General features: G+C 37.1%; 1 long non-coding RNA gene across 1 annotated transcript; it reads right to left on the bottom strand.

Annotated features, from left to right (window-relative positions):
* Window positions 1-1,219: 1,219 nt before the first annotated feature.
* On the bottom strand, window positions 1,220-20,263 carry LOC113052740 (uncharacterized). The gene is made up of 4 exons (XR_003277109.1): window positions 20,127-20,263; window positions 15,772-15,892; window positions 9,607-9,736; window positions 1,220-3,983 (listed from the first exon to the last, which is right to left on the bottom strand). It is a non-coding gene; the product is annotated as an uncharacterized LOC113052740 (long non-coding RNA).

The following is a 20,263-nucleotide window of genomic DNA, read 5'->3' as shown; positions in this document are numbered from 1 at the left end:
ACTGCCGAGCTATCCGGGACAAAGGCACACAGGTGGGAATCTAAAGCAGACTGTGTAAGCGCTTTTGGGAAAGTCAAGCCCTGTAATCTCATTGCCTGATTTCATAGAGTTTAACCAGTCATTGTGCAGAAAAGAGGCTGCTGTGTTAATCCTGGACTAGGGGCGCCAGATTTTCAGCTCTGCGATGGGAAACAAGAAACAAAGCACACATTTAGAAACAAGTGAGTGCAAAAATTAGTTTGATCAGTTTCAAGTTTACTCTTGGTATGAACATCTCGATCTGATTACTAGAGAAGCTTACCACCAAACAATACAAACTAAAAATAATAATAATATAAATTTAAAAGGTATTATTGCAAATCAGCTCACAATTCTGATGTTATATCTTGCAGTTCTGTCTCACAATTTTCCCAGAATCTGAAATGAAAGATAAAAAAATCTGCAATTCCCATTTTTATTATTATATTCTTTGGCAGAAGCAATTCAAAAAATGTATATACTATTTTGTAATTCTGAATTATATATCCCTGTTTTCTCAGAATTTAGAGAAAAAATTTGGAATTGTGAGATAAAGTTGCAATTAACTTTTTTTTTAAACAATTCTCACAATTCTGAGTTTATATTTTGTAGATCTTAGTTTATATCTAACAATTTTGAGTTTATATCTTGCAACAGAGTTTATATCTCGCAATCTTCTGAGAATTGCAATAAAAAAGAGCTGAAATGTGAGATATAAAAAAGGGAAAACAAATTGTGAGAAAACGCCAAAATAAAAAAAAAAGCTTCCATATTTATAACTGGACACCACTAAACACAAATCTAAAAGGGGTCCAAAATGTTTTGAGCAATGATTTAATAAATTCAGATTTTATGATTTGCAAGGTATGAACACTACAAAATAAAAGAAAAATATAAATAAAATAAATAAAAAATATATGATATGAAATAATATATAAAATAATATATGAATTAATTAATAAAAAAAAAAAACATTTAGGTGTATTTTTGTTTTGTTTTCCAGTTAAAATATCTAAAAACCTTTATAACACGAGGAGCAACACCATAAAATATTAAAATGTGTTTCCACAGACTGTTATTATATTTTGTCTTATTAATCCCAATTTTTTTTTACTTGTTTATTTTTAAAGCCGGAACAGCAAGATAACATACACTCATAACATATTGAAAACATCTTAATATTTTATTCAGTGTTGCTGCACAAGAAAATCCTTGTTGTTTCAATGATTTCTACATAATTAAAACAATCCTACTAATTAAAATCATACTACGCAGTCGTAAATGCAGGTTAATGCATTTAAATGAGCGTTGCTTGTAACATCATGTTAGAAAGTGGGATAAAAAGTACATTTGGGAGCAACTGTGGAAATTTGTGTGCTTTATCAACATGCACAGTGACTAATGTATAGTTATGAAATCAGTGTCCCTTAAAATCACAGGAGATGCATCAACAGATGTTAAAACCAGAAATAAAAGAGTCTATGTGATATTAACCAGTACAGCATTTCTGATATGTACAATCATTTTTCATAACAAGCTTCCTCAAAGATCTTTTGGTAGATCCTCCTACAGCTTTCCAAGGCCACAGCCGAAGAGAAGACAGACCCATCAGTCTGTGCACAAAAAAAACCCTGAATATAAATGAGAGAAACAAAAACATATTAAACTGTCTTAATGAGACAAGCTAAATGAAGGGAACGGCTCTTTAGAACAACACACTTTGAGCACTTCATACAGCAGCGTTCACCATTAGTGCTCAGGAGTGGACGACTGACAGCTCATTTCTCTGGAAGCTATGCTTTAACAATCTCACTGATTAATACAGAAAGACCATTCTCTGAAATGGCTTTTTAAAGTCTCAGTTTCCTCTATAATATATCTTACTGCCAAGGATCATTATGAGTCATTTCGGAGCCACTAGAACCCGTTTGAAGTAAACATCATTAGGAAAACGTCTCGTCAAATCTGATTACAGAGCATCCTTCGATTAAAAGAGGGAGCTAGAACTTGCTCGAAGTGGAGATTTAGTTATGGATGTAATTACGACAAGCACACAAATATACAGATGCAATAAAATAATAGGATGCATGAAACATAAAGACATAACAATGGAATGGTGAATTAGATGGTTGTTGAAATAAATAGGACTGCTTTTTCCCAAGAGGATGAAGAAATACCCGAATCGTATTGCTTTTAGTTAATGGAAAGCCATGATACATGAGTCAACAGATGCAAACTCACAGGAACCCACTTACAACAAACAAAGTGCTCAAACTTCAAAAAAAAGAACCATGTTACTTTCACCTTTAATAATTTGTCAACTTTTTATTTATTTGTTTTTTGCACTGGATGTGGAGCGGGAAGGAAGTGTCTGTATCCTCCTCGAGCCCGTGGATCCTAGAAGGGATGTGATCTTGATCCGGCTTTATCCTTTGAGCTGGAGGACGTGAGGCCGGCAACAGTCCAAACTCCACAAATTGAGACAAGCAGATGACATTTCTGATCCGTCCACGGGACGCTGCGACTGGAGGGACTGAGTGAACCTGTAAGCACACCGAAGTTTGTTTGAGTGTCCAGACTTTCTTAAAAGTTAATGACACATTTTCACAGGTCTGAGTGGTTGGAAGGTCAAAATAGACTAGTGAGGAATGATTTGTGAACAAAACCTCCTTTTTGAACTGAACGATTCAGTTGAACTGATTCGCAAAGTTATCATGAGAAACTATTTTAAGGTGACTCAGCTGACAATCTCCTTTCCGAAGAAAAGATAATGAAGGTTTGGTTAAGAGTGACACAATGAAAGCGAGAAAACTTACATCAATTAAAAATACCAAAAAACACTAGTTCATGTAACAATCAAAAACACTGTATAGCATGACATTTAACTACATGAAAATAAATAAAATAGAAATAAATAAATACATAAATATATACACAATTAATCAATCAAACGTATTAAATGCCACACAATGTCTGGGAACACTTTTTCTTTGAATTGTCACTTATTAAAATTAAATTAAATTAAATTAAATTAAATTAAATTAAATTAAATTAAATTAAATTAAATTAAATTAAATTAAATTAAATATAAAAATATTTTTGGGGGGGATTTATGTGTTTCAACTGCAAAAATCTGATTTATCTTTATTAACATTTAACATTAACTAATTAACAATGTAATGCAAATTTATCAGTCACAAATAAATGAAACAGGTCAGATTTCTGTAATACACAATAAATAAATCCACAACTGGGTTTACATATTATCATCGACAAATCAAATCTGTTTCAACATTTAAACTAATTGATTATTGCCTGTTCTGACAACTAGCCATATTTTAACATTCATATGTTTAACATTTTGTTAATACTTTTTAAGTGGAAAAACTTAATTGCTTTTTACAATGAACAAATTTATGCAAATTCTAACCATTTGAATAAATGAATTTTGAAAATAGGATCATTTAGATAAAATCAAACAGTTGGAAACAGGTAATATGAGTGCAGAAATATTAACTCTTTCTTTGCTTTATTCATGCATAACTGACAAGTATGCATCACAAGTTTATTCGGTTGTATATGTTAAAACTGTGTCCAAATGGATGGGAATTTTAAATGCTATTCAAATACATCTTAAAATTATACCCAAATAATTCTTGAGTGCAATAAATTATTTGAATGATCATCTCAGTCTACATTCTTCATCACACAATGATGCTCTTGTTGCCAACAAGATCCAGCATTGTAAAAATCCAGCAGACGCTGACTGAACTGAAGTACGTGGGACATCTTCATGAGCGTCGGGAGGATGCTGTCCACACGTGGGCTTTGGGCGCCTGTTTTCCTCTACACACTGCATCATGTGCCTCTGTGTGTTGCACTACATGCTCCCAATGAGCTGGTTTCCAAGCAACCCATGTAACACAGGGAGCGTCGGCTGTTGGCATCTCTGAACTGTGTGGAAACTGTAGGATGAAGAGAAGAAGGAGATGATTAAGTGAAAACTCAAACATGCAGCTGACCGATGCCGTGCATCGCTTACTTTCCATTGCACAGAGCACTGGACTTTGTTAAAAACAAGCTAAACATTTCACATGGTGTGTCCCAAGCCATCTCTTTAGACACAAGCAGACTGGAGCTGACAAGCAACGCCATGTCAATCACACCAGAGGATGTTCTCTCGGCTTGTTTTCTTCCTGCTCGGATCCTCTGGGAGTTTGCACTAACCAGAATGGCCCTGGGCTTCCTTTCAGGGGCGGAGGGCCTGGAGTGCTGCTGCTGTTTTGCAACAGAGACCATGCAAAACCATACAGAGCTGGACCGAATTACCAAGTCAACACTGAAGAGTGCTTCTGTTTGGAGTACGGCTCCAATTCTGGGATTCTGCAGCTCAATCCAATTAACCGAGCATTGATTTAAAAACAAATGCATGCAAAACAAGAGCAAACAAATACAAAGTTAATGTGCAGAAACATTTCATTAAAAGCAATATTAAAGGTTAAGTGCAATAAAGCTCAATGAGTAGCAGCTGTCGATCATGAAAAATGCATTTGAACTCGTAAATTTAAATGTTTTTAAATGTTCCAGAGCGATCCGTCTGCAGGCTCTGGTTGAGTTCTGTAAGTGTGTTACTGAATCAACAGAACTGCAGTATTTAACCCAGAATAATGCTTTAAAACAGAGATCACACATGTTACAACATTGGCTGCAACAGCAGACTAAATCTCAGCAGACGGGGCAACACTCTGAGCTAATTAACCCATTAGACTCAAACATGTTTCCCAACATGCACTTGAGATCAGTTCCTATCAGAGTTTGCCAGCGGAGAGGTCCTTTGAAACAGAGCCTCTCAACTCTTCTGAAGAGCGTCCCAGACGGTTCCTTTGGTATTTTCTAATAAAAAACAGCAACGCTTCCTCCACATAAACGTCTGTTTGTAAACCACCAGGTTCCCACTTCTTCCTGGTGGTCATTTAAATGAGAGGGTGACCTAAAAAAGAGCCGGCGTGACTCACGAAGACGTGGGAGAGGAACGCATGATGACTAAGATGACTGAACAATATCAACCACAGATGAAAGCGTCTCTGCGTTTTATTCAGACTCCAGCCTGGAACGAAACCCCACCAAACACCTCCGGAGTGAAAAGTCACAAACCACGCAACAGATCTGTGCTTTAAGAGCGTTCCTTAATTGCATTAAAATGACAGAATGTGAGAAATAAGACAACAGAAATGCAATAAAAGTAAGGCTCGGTTCAGCCAAAACTTTCACTCATGTTGGTCCAAAGCATTTTGAAGGTTGTTCATGCTGCTTTTTTCCATGCAATAAAAGCCTGGACTGATCAATGGCTGACAAGCTGCTAAAGTGACAAAAATAAAAATAAAAACTTCTGAATATGTGATAACACATAACATTTGAAGTCACAATGGAGTGGAAAAGATTCAATGAATAAAAACACATTTCATCTTAAATCAGTTAATTGAGAATCAAAATGACTTGAGATATTATATTTCTGCACATATTTATGTACATAAACTGAGTCACCACTGATAAGCTACTACTAAATATTATAGAAACATACATTTTATGTAAAGTTGCCTTGCAGTGATTTGTATCATAAAAAGCTCCATATAAATAAAATTGAATTTACTTGAAAAATGATATCTTATTTTCTGCAAAAGCAATACAAATTGTGTATTTTTTCCTCAAAACAAGGAACTTCGCTTTGAATTAAGTTTATTTTTCTTAATATTTTTCTTTTTTAAAGCATTAACTCACTTAACTGTCTTGTCTGAAAGCATAAAAGTCACTTAATTTTGATACATTTTCCATAAAACAAGGATACCTCATATCTTAAGTCATTTTCCTTTCCATAAAAGTTTATCTTGATTTAAGAATTTGTAAAATTTGTACTGGAAAACATGAAAACACGAGATAACACAGTTTTACGTTCCATGTAATAAATTAGGATTAAGAACAAAATACAGTTAAGCACACAATGATCACTGGTTTTTGGCTGAACTTCTCCTTCAAGAGGCACGCATGGCCCTTTTTCTGCAGAAGCTCTAAAGATCCTGACGGTAGTTTTGTTTGTTAGACTATTCAGGTCAGTCTTGCCACAGGCGCCCCCCTTGGGCCTCACTAAACCGTGCTACATCAGGTGGCTTGGCACAGGTTTTTTTTTTGGAGGTACTTGGACTGAACATGACAGTTTCTATAAATGTTTGCAAGAGAAAAAAACCTGACAGGTAAAAAGGGCTTTTGATGGGATAAGGAGGACAGTGAGAAAGGGAGACAGGTGTGCGTATGTGAACTGTGGTGCCAGGCCCCTGGTCACAATCACACAGATTTGCATTCCAGTCTAACAGGATATTGCCCAAAGTCCCCCTGAGGAGCTTAGCCGTCGTGTTGGACCTTAACTCCCAGTGTGCACTACATTGCTCACTCTCTCTCTCTTTCTCTATCTCACACACACACACACACACACAAATAGGAACTTTTTCTCTCTCCCCCTCCCTTTTCTTTCTCACAGCTTAATCCCCTCTGTCTCCTTTCTTTCTTTTAGCTCTTTCAGTTTAACTCTGACACTCATCATCTCAGCTGCTCAGCCCTTCGGTTGTCTTCTCATGGTCCCCTCAAACATTTAATTAGCATATTGTTGCACAGCACATCTCTTACGGTTCATTTTAAAAGGAGGCACAAACACAAAAGTATAGAACCTTTTCTAAGTTTTATATGTTCCTGTGGCTCAAGTGGTGGAGCATTGCGTTAGCAGCGCAAGGTTGTGGATTCGATTCCCCAACGCTATCTCACAACCAATTCGTACGTATTTTACGAGGTGGCTTATTCATACGAATTTGTACGACCTCACTCGTACGATTTTATACGACCCCTAGGTGTAGTTCATTCGTACAAATTCATACGAATTGTGCAACTCGAAAAATACGTACAATTTGGCAACAATCGTATGAATTTGTACGAGTGTGGTCGTACGAATTCTTACGACTAAGCCACCTTGTGTAAAATGTACGAATTGCCGTGAGATCGGGTTGGATTCCCAGGCAACACATGTTAGGTAAAAAACGTTAGCCTGAATGCACTGTAAGTCGCTTTGGATAAAAGCATCTGTTAAATGCATAAATATAATATAAATCTATGTGTTTTGACATGAACTCAAAAAAAAAAAAAAAAAACAGTTATCCCTGGTGCGGTATCCTTTATGCCGGTACTAATATGCACCTTTAAGGTACAATCATTGGTAAAATAAGGTACAAAAGTGTACCTTTTGAAAAGTTACCTAAATGTATTAAACAGTTAATTTCTTTCTTCGTTTCATAATTTAATTAATTATTATTTTTATTTATTTAATTGCAAAAATATTGTTTGTGTATGTTTCTCAAGAAGTCTTGAGCATGTTCAGCCTGATCTTACAGCAATTCGTACATATTTTATGAGTTGCATGAATTTGTACGAATTACCTACAACTAACCCCACCACTAAATCCACCCATCAATGGGGTGACGTCTAAACAAATGTTAAAAAAACGTACGAGTGAGGTCATACAAATTTGTACGAATTAGCCACCTCGTAAAACACGTATGAATTGGCCGTGAGATAGCGTTGGTACGTTTATGACCAGCATGTTTATGCATGCTATATAATGCTACACTTGCTATCAACTAAATGTGCATTTTTAAAAGAAAACAGCAGTGCATGCAAATCAGCAAAATAAATATGCCAAGGTAATGTATTACTATAGGCTTTAGTCAAAGTTCACCTACTGTGTTTGTGTGCATATGAATGAGTGCACCTATAGATATAGGTTTAGGAAAACAATTCAGTATGAAATCTGATATGAAAATATTATAATGATGACATCGTTGTCAGTTTAACATTCTATCACTGAAAGTCTATGGGATATTTCCAAAGTTAAATCTTATTATTATTATTTTTTTTAAGAAAACTTAGAAAATTAAGTGTAAAGTTTACCAAAAACACAAAGCAAAGACTGAAATTATATACAACACACAGGTTAAATCTGCATATCAAATAGTTCGAGCTCAGTTAATTAGGTTTAGAACCAATTTAGCAAACATTTCTAAGGAAAATGTGTATAGCGCTAATATTAGTGCTTTTATATATTCAATTAAATGTTAATCATAGCTATTTAGCTAATAAAAAAGACTGTTGCATTAATGCAAGCAACCAAGGTGAACGGAGTAAACAAAAAAAGAAAGAAAAAAGAAACTAATAGATATCGTAATCTTATTTCCCTAGTTGATTGATTACATGCAAAATTGCAAAATACAAAGCATTTTTATTTTGTATTAAAAGGTTTCTAAAACATTGTTTATATATTTGAATGCTGCATTATCTAAGTAATAGTGCAATTTTTGCAAGTCTAATAAAATATACACTTAAAAGTGTATTTTTGATGTTTTCTTTCCATGAAAAAAACATGTTTTATCAAACCCACTATGGGCATTAAAAGAGGAAAAACAATACACATGGCATAACGGCCACATTCAGCCTTCCGTCATGAAGGAAACGTGATTCAGAGGCTGCAGTCAAGGTTTTTACGAGTTTTAACTATACGTATATACCACCTCCCCTGCTGCAAACCAGCCCCATGCAGCTAGTTGAGAAACAAAAACTCTCTCTGTCTTATTCTCAAACACACACTAACACACAAACTCACTCTGTCTTTGTCTCAAACACACACACACACACACAACCCACCCTCTCCCAGAGCATCTGGTCTTGGGTAGGGCAGCATATGTTTTAATTTTGATTGACTCACCTGTCACCTATAACGCCCTCTTCATTGTTACCCCCCCACCACCCCACTCTCCCAAACACACACACACACGTCCCCCCTTTGTGACTCCCCATAAAATACCTCTCAATACCCCCATCTTGCCAAACGCAGACCATTAACCATTTCCTACGAGCTGCTGGTAAGAGGAAGGAAACAAGGCTTTCACACAACACACGGCGCTAGGAAAGTTCTGCGCCCTTGAAGTCCAGCGAGCCAGGGTAAAAGTCACGCTAATTGACGGGCGAGTTTAATTCAAATGAGCCTGTAACTAAAATCGGACTAGAAAGAGAGTGGGGCGTCCTGCGATAGGGCGAAACTTTCTAAACCTTTCAATCGGCCCCGGCGTCAAACCACTTTGATGTGCTCGACGCTTTTCATCAGTTTCCTCTCCACGTATGAAAAAGCCATTTCATGTACAAAGGCTCGTGAGCACATTTGTAATTTGTCTCCTCTTTCGAGAACAAATGGACGTGGCAAAAACCATTTTCCCTTGTTCTGAGAGAGATCTGAATGAAAGTGCATATGAAAGGTGCGAGGCAGGAGAGAGCAGCGCTGAGGACGGGGAGATAGAAAGGGGGGCACGATCTTGGCACAATTTTTCACTCAAGTCAAACCCAATGGAAACCCTTGTCCACGGGCTCTCAGAGAGAGACGGACATAAATGAGAAGGGTAGAGAGGTGAAAAAACAGGGGGCAGATGAGAATAAAGATCTAAATCCTCCACTGTGAAAACTCGGGGAAGTGTATGCACGCGTTGTTTGGCTACTAACCTGGAGTCTTGTAAAATGTGAATGAGCGAGTCCTCGGAGCTTATCATTTCACACCCTTGAGACAGAGGAGATGAGTGTGAATTGAAGGAGGACAGCTCCATCTTGGCCGTCACCACCAGACCACTGATTCCTGGAATAAAAAAGAGGTCTGGATCAGTCATCAAACCAACACTGAGAGATGCAAGAGTCACGAATACCTACCATAAACCATGCACTAATTTCATTCAGTGACCCCAGTGTGACAAACGTCTTTACTTGAACCTACAGATATCAATCCCACATATACTTGCTTTTTAAACTTTTTATTTTATTAATTTGATACTTTCAATACAATACCTTGGCTAAAAAAAAAACTAATATCATGACACACCAAGATTTCTTAAATGTTATATTTAAATATGCAACTGATGCATCAATCTGAACCATCCGAAGAAATCTGAACATTGATTTCTTCAAAACCAGGTTCAAAACCCAAAGTTTTTTACAAAGTTGATTTTCACCCCAAAACACTGTTAAAAGTCGTAATTTAATATTTAAATTATAATTAATTAAGATTTCACAATGTCTTTAGAAATAAAATGTATAAAATCAAGCAAATGCTATAAGAAAAAAAAACCTCTGTAAAACAAAAAAAAAAACACTTGCAGCAGCAAAAGTGAAGATTTCTCTCTCTTTCTTTGAACTGATTGAAGTTATATATTGTAATTAAAATCAACAGATGCAGACAGATAAAATGCAATCAAATAAAAACTAAAAATGTGTTTTTTGGATGTATTTTTGTTCTTTCCACTAGTTTGGCACACCACTTTATGAGAGTGAAAACACTTTATAAAATCACAAATTGACTACTACATGAAAAAAAACTACATTTTTGCCTGTAGCATCTTGCTTTCAAGTCCAATACAATCCATTCTGGAGATTATCCCTCAAAATCACCGCAAAAAGTCTGCAGATCATGTCAAGGCTTCATTTCTACGACCTTGTTGCTCTTTAAAGCTGTAGTGTGTAATTTAATCAGTGTTTCCCAGATTCATATGCTGAAACATCTATAAACAATGCAAAGATTGTTTTTTTTTTCAGAAACATTGCTCTGTCTGTTTGAACATCATGACCCAGCAAGCTGCCTCAACTGATCGCATGTTTAATGGAAACCTGTCTGAAAACAGCCATTATGTTTGCAACTCCAATCAGCGGCTAAAATTACGTACATCTTCTACACAATTTTTCAAAGAGGGACAGTATGAGTGTGTGCACACTGAATTGCTGAGGAAGCTTTAACGATCATCGTCTCCCTAATGATTAAAAAAAGTCTTTCCATCAATATCTAAATCTGCATTTTTGAACCATATCCCCCCAACAGAAAACTTCAATATCTTTTTGATCTTGCTCTGTTTTAATTGTGCCCCTGTATAAAAGGTATAAACAGACAGCTTTCGCTCTACACGTTAATGGGTATTTGCAGGAGAGAGGCGAGTGTGTGCGTGTATGTGTGTGTGTGCTCCTCACCGCAGCAACCAGAGCTCTCGCAGGAGAACACTGCTGTAATTATAAAAGGAACAAAGCACTGGAGACTAAAAACACATGAAAGGAAAAGAAAACATACAAGCCAATCAAGGAGCTCACAAACACGCACACCGATGCACACACAGACTCTTAGCAAAGTTACATTACAAGCTTGCAATGATGCTTTATCAATCGCAACATTGCATTCAGACACCAACGGATACATGTCTATATTTAAAGAACATTAGAACAAACCCTAATTGACTGATCTAGTACATGTATCGCACAAGAACCGATCATACTGCCCTCTTCTCCTAGAGGAAACGATAAAACCCTAAAAGCAGGAAGGAAGTCATGAAAGGAACAGGTCTGGATAAGGTGGGGTCAATATGACACACACACACACACACACACACACACACACACACACTGGTTTTAGTGAGAGATTCAATGAACAGCTACCTGGGTGTTTGCAGCCATATTACCTGCCCATTTTGAAGGTACTATTCATTCACAAAATGTTATTCTGTCATCAGTTTCTGACCCATCTGCGATTACAAACTTTATTTCTACTGTGGAAAATACAAATTAAGATATTTTGAAGAACAAATTTGCTCAACAATGAAAGTCACTAGGTGCTCCATGGTTTTCAAAATATCTTATTTGGATCATTATCTGTATATATATATATATATATATATATATATATATATATATATATATATATATATATAAAATACAAAAATGTTAATTTCCCCATGTATTTATATTTAATTATTTTACTTTAGCAATTAATTAATTTTTTGTATTAATTAACATTTCTCCATGCATTTATTTAAATATTTTGCTTTAGCTATTAATTTTTATTTATTGTTTTTATTTTTGCTTTATAATTTTTTTGGTAGGAAACTGTATAGAAAAAATATATACATATGCATTTATATTTAAATATCTTTTTACATTTTAAATATATTTATTAATAATTCTTTATTAAAATATATATTTTTAAGCCATTAAAATCTTCTCTTCTCTCTCTCTCTCTCTCTTTTTTTTGTTGTTGGCTGCTGTACCTTAAAAAATAAAATAAAATCAAAAGCAGAAGGGGGTGTTTTCCTCCATGTACCATTGTAAATAGCAATATCACACGTCTGGGCTAAAGGCAGTGTTTTGTGTCTTTACCAGCTAAGTTATGACTCCCTTGATGTTTTACAAGTGACATTTGGGTGTTGTGTGTTTGTGGGGGTTTCTGGAACGTTATATTCAAAGAACACTTAAACTGTTTTAAGTATGCGAGATACAGGCATTGGGGGAAAACAGACTCTTTGAGTTGACTTTGGCCAGATCGTCTGTGCATTTTAAGTTTAATCAAATGCTTTAAAGCCGAGAGGAAAAACTGTTTCCTCACCTCTCTTTGCTGAATGTACAGTGATGTGCGCAGCAGTCATGCATGTCTTCATCTTCACAACATGTCATCTGTCAGTTATCCTCGTACAGCCGAGAGGCACAAAGAAAACTCAATCAGCCGCGGGAGCCTCTTTTTGTCTGCCAATTCTGGAACTTTCATGCTCCTTATTTGTCAGGTCAAAGGTTAAATTGCTGACCCTCCCTCTCCTCCCCTTTGCGGTGAAAGCTCTATCTACAGAATCCCCATATTTACATGGATTAGACTTCTTTCACGCTGAAGAATGAATTCTGGTTCATAGTCAAAGCCCAAGAAGCGGCCCACATCGCCGGAGTGGCCACGTTATTCACCACCGGACAATGACCATATTGTGGGGATCTGGAGGGTGGAGGGAAGCGCCCCGCTTTTGGCCCGAGCAGGAGCGGAGAAGCCGCCCCCTCCAACCCCCTTCCCTTTTCATCCACGCAAAGTCCTGCGCTTGTGCCACTAGGCTCACGGGGGCAAAACCCCATCCGCTCTCCTGACAAGAGCAAACAAAGCCTGCCCACTGTGAACTAGATGAAGATGTCAAAAGCTTTTAGGCTGGTGGGTGGAAGGGGGGTGGGTGGCTGGTAAGACAAGGTTTAAACCAACAAAACCAGAGAAAAGGCCCTTTTCACTCCCATGGATAAATCCCACTAAGTCTACGTTTCCACATCAGCTTTACTTTCCCCCGTCAACAATCCAGCGACTCAATAAAATGATCAAGAACAAATAAGCGAGGCCTTCGAGAGGACAGGGCCAAGCTAATCAGAGGAGAACAGAGGAGCTGATCCCATATAGACATTTGGGAAATTAACACAACTTTACTATCCTCATCTAATCCTCCATGACGTTCTGCAACTTCTGCATGGAGTTGACTGGGGTCAAGCTTCTGGAAGATGGTTTCTGTAAAAAGACGCGAGGCGTCAGTATCAACAATGCAATCGTAGTTATGCTAGTAGAGTTAAAACAAACTCAAGTTTCAGAAAGATGGCAAAAAAGAGCATAGCATGTCACTATAATGTTCCTTGTTTACTCACTTTATGTGTAACCACACACACATACACATAACTACACACAGCCGCTTTCACACTCTGCTTCTCCAGTGGTGTTGAGAGCGGTAAGATGTTAATTAGTGTTTCCTCCTGTTCGGCGGGCCAGGGGTCTGAATGAAGAGGTCAACGCTATCTGTGTACCTAAGGCTCAGACAAAGACAGAACACATTGTCTTAGCACTGCTGTCAGCGAGGAAGAAGAGGAACGGAGCGGCAGGCCACGGGCACATTTATGCTCTGCAATATTTTAGCAATTAAACATGGCTCTGTCCATTTTTAGAAAGAAATTCAAAGCGCTCATCTTAATTTCCTCTCAGCGTTGTTCACCAGTGAGTCCCTGGCTGTGATTTTAAAGACAGAATCCTCTTTTACTGCGTGTTAGGACTGGATGTGAGCATTTTATGGATGTCAAAGATCAAAGACTATCCTTCTACTTTGGATCCAGCATCCTGGATCTGGATAACAGTGACATTAGCACACACATGAAGCATTTTTCTGTAAGTGTTTACTTCTAAACACAGCTTTCTCTTCCTGGCCAACCAATACTGGGAAGTAGGAAGTATTTAAAGGGCAAAGCCTTGTCCCTTTTGAGGACCCACCGTATAAAGCAGACCAGAGTGGAGACTATAGCCCATTCAGATGTTAATACATACACCATTCCGCTGACTCTGATTAACTCCATGTGAGTTAATAGTTGCCCTGTTAACAAAGAGTTATCCTCCCATTCAAGTCGGCGGTGTGTTTAGGAGGACAAAAAGCAAGGAAAGGGAACTTGTAGTGAACCTTTACAGTACAAGCCCCTTCAGGATATAATACGAGCTCCGTCTCCTCTGGCTAATCCAGCCTGCAGATGCTGGAAAGAAGCTCACTGCTCTTACAGGGACAAATAGTCAGAGAAAGGATGGAGGCAAACAAAAGAAATGTTCTCTTTTCCCCCCGCCGGGTCTAAACTGAGCCAGAGGTTCTCCAAAAAGTGTGGGACAAAACCAAGCAGACAAGCTAAAAGCTTATGTTGCTTTGTAAAGCGTTTTCTGTGTGCCAGTTCATCCTCATGAATAATGATTGGACGAACAAAAACATAAAAGTTCTCAAAGCATTGGCTTTAGTTCTGTCTGAGTTTGGGGATGGCCTATTTAAGTTGAAAAATAATAAGACTCCAGGTGATTAATGATGTTTTAAAGTTCACGTTACTCAGCTTGGTCACATTCATTCATTAATTAACCTTACTTTATACCAATTAAATTAGTATGTTTATCTACAAGTGTTGCATGCTCCCAGCCCAGAAGCCTTGCCATTTATTCACCATAAAAATGTCTCTAATTAATATGCACCAGTTTGGCTAGGTACTATTAGCTAGTGTCTTTCTGAAACGTTCCCCAATCACAGACTGTCTTCCTGATTTTTGGCCCCAGACTGACAGGTTAATATCAGAAAGTTGAAGGAAGTCGCGCTCTCGAGCTAATCTATAATCAATTGCAAATGGTGTGACTGTATAATGAGACAGCAGCACTAATGGGCACGAGCAGAATGGTCACTATATCCTACATCTAATTGGTTCGGTGTCCCAGCCCACAGCGTTTAAAACACTAGCTTTTTGAAGTTTGGATATTTATAATGACTTTCGAGACTCACTTATCGTAATTCTCGCTTCTCGAACTATCGTAAACACGCACCTGAACTATCGCGATACCTGGGGAATGAACCAGAACTTCAAAACTGTTTTCGCTTCTAATTAGTCAAAGGATATTAAAAGAGTGCAGACCCTTGTATTAGCAGTAAATGCGAATAAAGCTCTGAATACATTTCGGGTTAATCTTATTTAGGCAAATTATTCTTTAATCATGCACCGTGTCAATGCAATCTTTTAAAGTCTAGATTTCAGAACATGAGGAAACCATTCACAACAATCATTGGTCTCAGAGAGAGAGAGAGAGAGAGAGAGACGACCTTCTTATACCATTTAAGTGTGCATTATTTTTGTTCAACTAATGGGTTGCTTACAAATAATAACAATAACAATAAGAAAGGCCTACTGTATAAATATTAAATTACTAACGTTTCTGATATTTCTCAATTAAGTCAATCAGAATTCAATTTTGTATAGGCTATTTTTCAAAACAGAATATCTTTTCTCGAGATATAGCCTAAACATAGCTATGAACAGATAATGTAGTCTATATCATACTTTGGCAATATAACACTCGTTCCTCTCGTCCATCTGAACTCAGCATCAGTCTTGTCAGAAGAGCAGTGTCATGATGAGGAAGTTGTTATTGGTTTCCGCTCTCACACCTCATCGGAAGAATCTGATTCAGACAGAAGGTAAAGGGCAAACCTTGAACTCATTAACAGGTTAAGAGAAGGGCCACGAAACAGCACTATCCATCCATTTTTAATTCAGAGCTGAGAGAAGGCATACAAGACAACCTGTGTGTAAAACCATCATTTTTAAGCATGCATCGTTTAATTCGGTCTATTTAGTTGTGTTAACTTAAAACAGGCTAACTTTCGCTTTCAAAATATCTGCTATACGTGTCATTTACTAATATAAAATATATACTGTCGGTATTTTTTCAGCCCAGTTTTCACTGTTCTCTCTGGATGCGTTCACCGGGAGTGGGTCACTGTTGCTCTATTCGTTCGTGGTGAAAGCCCCAAATCTCAGCACAGAAATAACAGTGGTTTGATCAGAGCTGGCGAGAATTATCACGGGGAGAGATACAAAGGCGGCAGAAAAAACGCACTCGCTTTCCCTGGTGTTTGAGTACAAACCATATTAAACACCAAACAGAACAGCAATATGAAGCATGCGTTTATTAAATCAGAGACGCTGTTTGACGAACCAAATAGAGTAACATATCGTTGGGGCTTAGTTTTACTAAACTGATAAATAATTGTGTACAAATGGGAAATAGCTTAGGCTATAAACAGTTTAAGATTTAGCCTATAGCCTGTTGTGACTTTCAAATGGTCGATTTTTAAATGGAATTTTAAATTATTAAGTGTATTAGGTAGTTTTCAGTGCATAATCTGTGGATGTTCGACGCAATGCAAATTGTAATTTGGCGTGTAACTAACTAGCTAAATGCCAATTGTTTATTAATTCTAAACAAAACACAAACGTTTTTCTGAAATACTTAAAAACTATTGCTATCTTTATTATGTAAATCTAATTCTACAATAAAGTGACAAAAAATGTCATGCTTATGCAATTTGATTCTATTGTAAATCGCGTGCACAGTGTACTGTTGCTATGGTTACCTCCCTCTAGCGAATTTCGCGACAGGTGAAAATCGCCATGCGCTCTGACTAAACTGTAGTTGTACTTGTAGCGTTAACGAAACGTTTGAAAACCCCTGTTGAAACATGCAAATAGCCTATTTATTTGTATTTAAAATATATATTTATTTTAAGACGCCAGCCCTTTCCTTATTCAAACCTAAAAAAGGGGATCTGATCCTCCGAAATCCCCTATACTTCGCACACTGTCTGTAAACAAACTAGGCCTACATGTATATTCAGAACTGTAGGTGAAGTTTAAGTGTTAGAGGTTGTGTGTTTTGTCCTTAACCGTCCTTGTCAGTTTTTAGATTTGACGGAATCACGATATTTCGCACATGCTTCACGATAACACGCACTGAAATGTTTAATGTATAAGCCAACATTATACTAGACAGAGCGCACTTTATAAATATGCATGTATTCAATTAAGGGTATTACACAGGATTTCGTTTGCATAAGGATTTTGGAGCTTAACATGCCTTTTCATGTTTATGAAATAAAACTTTAATATTAACGCTTGCCCTACCATGCCGTGGGTATTGTCTATCTGTCTACATTACTATGGCTATATCTATCATCACAGTTCAGATCAGCTTATGAGCCCAATGACTACCAGGACTGTGGTAAATTGTGACTGGTATATTTGTCACTCTACATAAACAGTAGCTGCACCTGTTTGTCTCATGGCAGCTCATGTGTATTTTATTTTATTTTTTGGAACGAATAGCATTCTATTATTTTTGACTGAGTGGGTAGCCTAAATATTTGGATCAGTGGACAAATGTGTGTCTTTTTTCAGTCAAGTGTTTATCTATGGATCCCCAGATTCTCACAATAGGACGTTATTGCACACTTACCGCAAAAACAAGCTAGCTTGCAGAGTCCTGCTGTTTTCTCTTGCATGTCTTTGTTGGCCATTTTTCTGACCATTTCCCCCTTCTTATTACTATTGTGTGATGCAAAAATAAATAAATAAATAAAATAATATAAAACACGGAATTCACGATAAGCATTTGGACAATGTCAGTCGGTGCTTGTTGCTAGAAAAAGATGGCTTAAATTCCCTCAGCTAATTTTCATTTTAAAGCGTTTGAATGCTCCATATGTTTGAGACAAACCAGCAGTGACTGTTCTTCATTCAGTGAACCTGTGCCATACCCTTCAAGTAGGTTATATAGCTAATGACGATCGATTACATCAACATCATTTACAATTCATGAGCCACATACAATAAACGGCCCGTTTTAAAGAATGTTTATTAGTTGCTTCGTTCACAGCACTGAATAAAAATACACAGTTACCTACGGTTACACTTTCCAGCAATGTATGTGAAGCTCATGATCTTGTCAAAAAGCCTGGTGTTTGTTTATAAGACACAAGCTGATAATGTGTCAGAGTTAATGCCAGCCTTAATGTGTTGTGCTGCTTGGAAACACGCTTGCATTCAGGTTGTCTTATTGGAGGAAGCAGATGCTTTTTGAAGAATAAACAAGCACCCATGACTATTTTTTGAGCAACTAACGAGCTCTTCTAGCAGCTTCTCGAAATAAAGATTTTGGTTTTAACACGGCGTACGAGAACATTGTTTATGAAATGTAATTATAAAAAATGCAATTCCAATAGTTTTGGCAGAAATTCCACATAGAGTAAACACAAACAATGCTTAAGCATTTTTATTTTGGCGCCATGCATCCTACATTATTTCCAAACTTTTGCACAAAATGTAAAATAGTTTGCACTTTATTATTTTGTGCATGCTTCGTGTTCAATGGGCTAATGCAAATTGGAAGCCGAAAGCAAATACATACGAACAAACTTTGAATGAGCAGTATTTATTAAAATATTTATTCTGCAAAACTCTGTTTTTAATTGGGTTAAAGCATTGCTGTGATTATAGTGGAACATATGGACTTCAGCATACAACATATAAAAGCATTAAAATATATATAAATCAAATTCTCTGTGGAGCATCAATGCTTTGTTAACTCAAAAATCTATAGATTTTTTTTGCGCCGAACTATCATGCTTATTTTGTTAAAACACGAGTCACGTGGGGGCTGTATGAATTTGTCTCCCACTGGTTTGTTCCTGAGGTCCTCAGCTCTCTAGGGCTCGAGATTAATACTGTCTCGCCAATTAAGTTCAGAGCGCCAATTAAGAGTGCTTTATGAATTCTTAGAATAAAAAAAATCCAAAAAACTAAATGAGCAACTGAAAACGCCAAACGAAGTTTTTGAGTGCAAAAACACTGAAATAGAAAACTGGACTAAAATGTAAAAAGAAAATGACTAATATATGCTAAATGTAATCTATTTTGTGCTCCTGTCTGCTTTTTCCACCTCTTTATTCACTGCGTGGACATCAGAGAAGTGTCTCTCTCTGCGCTGTTAGGATCATCACCTATTATACTGGATGGACTGAATAAGTCAAACAAATATATGGCCTTTTGGGATTTGGAACCAGTGGCTCACAGCAGTCCATATGAGGTACAAAAGAGGACGGCCATTAATAATGGATGATTCCAGATATTCAATGGGAGTGTTTTCCTTAGCTTTCCAAACACTCAAAATATATGAAATCTTTGGGAGTTTGGGTGAAAATATAATGCTCACAGAACTACATTAAAAATTAAGAAAACATTACACTTAGAAACGTGAAAAAATATTAATGTGAGAAAAACCACGCACATAAAAAGATTATTAGAATTGCATCTTCCCAACGTTTGGCAACAATACAATATAGAAGTGCAAAAAGCAGGTTAGAGTAAACAGCTGAATTGACTGTGACACTGACATTAAATTGACTTCTCTGATACTCTCAGATGTAAGCCACATTCAATACTGTCAAAAGGGACTATTCCGTTCTTCTGCATCCTTTTGTTTAAAGTCCGGGGCTGGAGATCTACACTGAGGCGGTTTATCTGGTAAAGCAGATCAAGATAGGTTTGATCAAGATAGCCAGATAGGTTTGAGTCAATGGTAAAAAAGAAAGCAAATTGTTATTTTCACATTAAGAAATTCATGGCATAAGACATCGACTTAAAGTTAGGCTTAATTAGAATGAATGAAATCTAGTCAAAAATCAAAGCGATTCACTTCTGACTTGAAATGTCCAGTTCGCGAAAGTTAAAATCTCTGTATCGCACTGCACGTCGCTCACTAAAACGAATTAGGCCTATTTAAGCGTTCAAACGCATTCGAGTTATCCATAGAAAAAGAAAAGGTCGAAAAATGGTCATTTGAGAAAGTCTTGAATTACCATCAAATCTCGGTCCAGCTGACATCAAAATCCCTGCAACAATTCGACACAGAGTGTACCGCGTATATCAAGACTCCGAACAGCCAATAATCAGGAACGGAACGGCGTGACGTCAAAGTCCCGGTAGAAAAGGCGCG

This window comes from Carassius auratus, chromosome 33, assembly GCF_003368295.1.
Source record: "Carassius auratus strain Wakin chromosome 33, ASM336829v1, whole genome shotgun sequence".
Classification (NCBI taxonomy): Eukaryota; Metazoa; Chordata; class Actinopteri; order Cypriniformes; family Cyprinidae; genus Carassius; species Carassius auratus.
The sequence above is the reverse complement of the archived record's forward strand: the minus strand, read 5'-3'. Positions and strand labels throughout refer to the sequence as shown.